The following is a 5,134-nucleotide window of genomic DNA, read 5'->3' on the forward strand; positions in this document are numbered from 1 at the left end:
GTCTCAGTTTGCACAAGATAAAACAGTGGGAGGTGAAATATATTCTTGCAAAAGTCCAGGTGTGCTCTATGTTTTTAACTGACCATGCCCACCTTGCCTTAAATGAAGTGGTTTAAGCATTGCAGACTGAAAACATGCATCTTGGGCAGGCTAAGTTTGTTTTTTCCAACAGCTACAGTCATTCCTGAAGTAGCAACATATTGTTGTGCGCCTCCCCCAATCTCTGAGCAGTGAGATTTTGGGGGTCCCTGCGCTCCTCCAGGGTTTGGTTTCCTTTGGGAAGAAGGTCAGCGGAGACTGCGGTGTCTTTATGAAATGTGGTTTATTTACACACATTCCAACCTGAGCTCAAGGATGGAGGGGTTCAATGCATCAGCAGTCCAATAACCAGCTTTTCCATCTGGGTTGCAGGAGGCACCCCAAAGGCCATGGTGCAGAGAGCCAGTCTCTCTCTCTCTGCCTTCCAGCTCCCAGCAATTCTCTAGACACACCAAAACTACAAGCACAAATTTTGCTAGCTGCCAGGAGTGGGGGGGGGAGGCTCTCCTGCAGAGTTTAAATGACGAAAGGGGTCTTCCTGGCCCATTCTCCGTTGCTAGGCAATTGATCACCCCATTATCTTACCTGGCCAATCTATTGGGTTAACAAAAGACTCATTTGAGCAGCAGAGAGTTCCTCATTCCAAGGCACAGGATTCCAAATCAGAGGCTGGAAAGGTGACCCACAGGAATCATCCATTCCAACCCCCATGCTCATAACAATATTGTAATGAGTCTTTATTGTATTGTAATCAGTCTTTACATCAAACTGCAGTTTTAGATTCAACTGTTAATGCACCCAAAATAGAAATAGAACAGAACCTCCAATTTGAAACACAAAAGGCTGTCTTCACCATCATATGACACTGACCAATAAAAAGGCTTTGAAATTAATAAAAATAAATTTGACATAGGTTTCCAGGATGAATAACGAGAGAAATAAAATTTTGTACATTAGATTCTCTGTAGAAACAATAGTAACACAGGAATGAAGCAAAGTAAGAAGAACACCAACAAACATATAAAAATGTCATTCTCCATCTTTGGAGATGGCAGGTATTTCCACCACTCACCATATGCTCAGAGGCACACGTTACCAAATTCTTCCAAGCAACACAGGAAGTGGATTGGACTGTGAAAGACCAACCCAAATTGTCTTTGCATTTTGACAAATTTGTAGAGCAGTCCAATATCTCAGAGAGCAGGTCAGGTCTCCTGCTCCCCTGGTGCATTCACTATAGCTGCCCAATTTCCCTGCTTTTTAAAGTTTGATAGAAATACATGTTGGCTATAGGTACGTTCCTAACCGCAAGGTTTTTTGCCTATTAGTGAATATTCTGGGTCTATACAGTAACTTCTGTAGTCTAAAATGGATTAAGGTTGACAACTGAAGTAGTATATTTTGGGGGCCAGTGTTGAATGCTGTGAAAACATAGATGTGAAATCCCACATGTGCTGCCCACAATATTTTTAGATCATGGTCTAATCCAGTGTGGCTTTTCTCCTGTTCCTCAGGTGCCACAAGAAAGTAGCCCTATTTCTTGTCAGCATCTACCTGCCCTAGTTCTGATATTTAAAAGAACCATGTGGAAATCACAACTGTACCAAAAACCAGGCCTTTAGATGCTGCAGTCCTTTTTATGGAATCCAGAGTGAAAGTTTTAGGGCACTTGCAACTGCTTCCGATTTTGGGGTGGGATTCAATCACATACTGGCAAATTCATGTTGTGACGTTATGATTGGTTGGGAGGTTATGTGCAACCCACTTCCCCCATATACCAGACTTTTTGCAATAAGCAAAGTGACAGGAAAATGTGGAACAACACTTGCTTTGATGTAACATCATCTTACCTCCACAAAAAAACATCAGAATGAATGAGATTAGCCAACATTGTCTAATCTCTCTGCAAACAACTCAGCAGTAACTAATCAGATTAATATATCGTATTATTGCTCAATAACAGGTTGTCTGGAGGCTCCTGGTGTGACTATAATATCATGCACTATTTTTCAAGTTCTTTAATCTTCTCTCTCTCTCTCATACACACACACACACACACACAGAGGGAATCCTAATGTTACTACCTGCCCTTTAACCACTGCTAGTTGATACCTATATTTTTAAAAAACAAAGCAAAACAAAAACTAAAATCAGTTATAACATGTTACTCTTGGGAACACTAAGATTATATAAACTGCTGGATAATAGTTACCATATTAAATTCAGGTTTTTTAAAACATTTGGTTATCCTCTGTCTGTTTAACTTGGCTTTCAGCTAAACAACCCCCCAGTGCCAAGTTCAGCAATTGAAACTGACCACCTACAGCATCAGATTAAGAAAATGAAAAAATGATGTGTATTTGTTCCAAAATGAAAACTCTCTCCTCTATACCATGGGAAATTCATAGGTTATAAACTTCAATATTCTAAAATTGAATAAAATGGAAATATAATCGGCTATGAGGCAATGGAATTTAGTTTATTTAAAAATTGTTTTCCCTCACACAAAGCATAAAAGGGTCATTCTCTTGATATGAGATTGCAAATATACACATAAATGTATTCATGTTTATATATCTGGACACATATATATGAAAATTTAGCTCTAACCTGATAATTCTATTAGAAAAGACAGTGCCCCAGTCCATAATTCTGCAGATGCTCTAAAGTACAAATGCAGATCCCAGACATGCTACCTCAAGCAGAACTATGAAGGGGTTGAAGCATGTCCCCTATGAGGAAAGGCTTCAGTGTCTGGAGCTCTAGAAAAATTCTTTCTTAGAAAAATGGTGAATAAGGAGGGACATGATAGAGATGTATAAAATTATGCATAGTGTGGAGAAACTGGATAAAGATAAGTTTTTCTGCCTGGTTGCATTTTGACAAATTTGTAGGGCAGTCCGATATCTCAGAGAGGAGTTCAGGTCTCCTGCTCCCCTGGTGCATTCACTATAGCTGCCCAATTTCTCTGCTTTTTAAAGTTTGATAGAAATATCTGTGGGCTATAGGTACATTCTTAAACCGCAAGGTTTTTTGCCTATTAGTGAATTTCCCTGCTTTTAAATCCAGGAGGTAAGAAATGGGATCCTGTGCAAGCTGAGAATGGATTGATCATTTGTATGCTTATTGTGTGCAGTGGGATTTACTGCCCTGCAATCATGCTTAGGATAGGTGACACTGACCAGAGGGGATGGGGAGGGGAAGGAGGAAGAGGAGGGGGGGGAGGAAAGGCAGAGAGGAGGACTGGGATGGGAGCAGGCAGGAGGGGGAGTGGAGGAAAAGGACAGGTTTGATCATTTGCATGTTTGAGTTAGTGAAATTTACTCCTGTGGAATCATGCCTAGGATAGGTAAAACTGACCAGGAGGGAGGGAGGCCTGGAATGGGCAGGGAAGAAGGAAGGAGGGGAGAAAGGGCAGATGGGAGGAGGGAGGTGGGAGCAGGCAGCAGGGGGAGGGGGGGAGGAGATGGACAGGTTTGATCATTTGCATGTTTATTGAGTTCAGTGGGATGTACTCCCGTGGAATCATGCTTAGGATAGATAAAAATAACCGGGGGGAGGGAGGGAGGGCTGGAATGGGCAGGGGAGGAGGAGGAAGGGAGAGGAGAGGGGAAGGAGGCGAAAGGCAGGTCTGAACATTTGCATGCTTATTAAGTTCTATGGGATTTACTCCTATGCAATCATGTTTAGGATAGGTAAAACTGACCATGGGGGGGAGGAGGGGGAAAGGGAAGGTGTGGATTGGAGGGGGGCAAAGGAAGGGGGAGGGAGGGCAGGGTTGATCATTTGCATGCTTATAGAGTTCAATGGTATTTACTCCCATGCAATCATGCTTAAGATAGGTATAACTGACCATGGAGAGGAGGAAGGGGAGGGGGATGAGGGGGAAGGATAAGGAGAGGACTGGAAGGGGATGGGGATGGGAAGGAAGGGGCGAAGGAAGGGGAATGGAAGGGACAAGAGGGAGGGGATAGGAGGGAGGAGAAGGGAGGGTGAGTTTGATCATTTGCATACTTTTTGAGTTCAGTGGGATTTATTTCTGCGCAATCATGTTTGAAAATGGAAATGGACTGCCTTCAAGTCGATCCCGACTTAGGGCGACCCTAATAATAGACTTTTCATGGTAAATGGTATTCAGATGTGGTTTTACCGTTGCCTTCCTCTGAGGCTGAGAATGGCCCAAGGTCACCCAGTGAGCTTCATGGTTGTGTGAGGATTCAAACCTTGGTCTCCCATGTTGTGGTCCAACACTGACCTGGGGGAGGGGTGGGGAGGGTAGTAGGGGAGGAGGAGATTATGTGGGTGCGCACTGGGCAGAGGGAAAGCCCCTTTCCTTTCCAAAAGGAAAACATTGTGAACTGTATCGTTGCTTTTCAGGATTTCCCCCACCTTTCTATTCTGTAGCAGGCACATGCAGTCTCCCACCCAAATTTAAACCAAAGATGTCCCTGGCCACATCCACACCACTCTTTTCTGAGGCGTTTGCATTGGTGAAAGCAGTTTGCTTATTAGAAGACACATTCACACCAGGCCTTCATTTTGGACAGTCATGGCTTCTCTCCAAGAATCCTGGGAAGTGTAGTTAGTGAAGGGTGCTGAGAGTTGCTAGGAGACACCCTGTTCCCCTCACAGATCTTCAATCAGAGTGGCTAACTGTTAAACCACTCTGGTCACTGGAGCTCTGTCAGTGGAACAAGAGTCTCCTCTCAGCACCCTTCACAAACTACACTACCCAGGATTCTTTGGGGGAAGCCATGACTGTCTCAAGTGAAATCAAAGTCTGGTGTGGGTGTGGCCCTCTGATTAGCCAAGCCCAGCAGCTGTGAGGCTTTTAGAACTCTGACAGTTGGTTCTTATTGAGCATGCCTCGCGTTATCATAGGCCGCCAGCCAAAATTTCTTAAATTAATTAAAAATCAGCCAGGCATTATTTAAACTCTTAAACTGCAAAAGATGAAGGTCAGAGTATGGGGCAAGGTCAGTATTAGGATTACAGGTACTCTGTGAACATGGCTGATTTTTAATGAATTTCAACAGATTATGAGAACTCAGAGAAAAAAGTCCAAAAGGGCTCTGGGTTTTTTCCCTCTCTTTTT

Source organism: Rhineura floridana, chromosome 7 (assembly GCF_030035675.1).
Source record: "Rhineura floridana isolate rRhiFlo1 chromosome 7, rRhiFlo1.hap2, whole genome shotgun sequence".
NCBI lineage: Eukaryota > Metazoa > Chordata > Lepidosauria > Squamata > Rhineuridae > Rhineura > Rhineura floridana.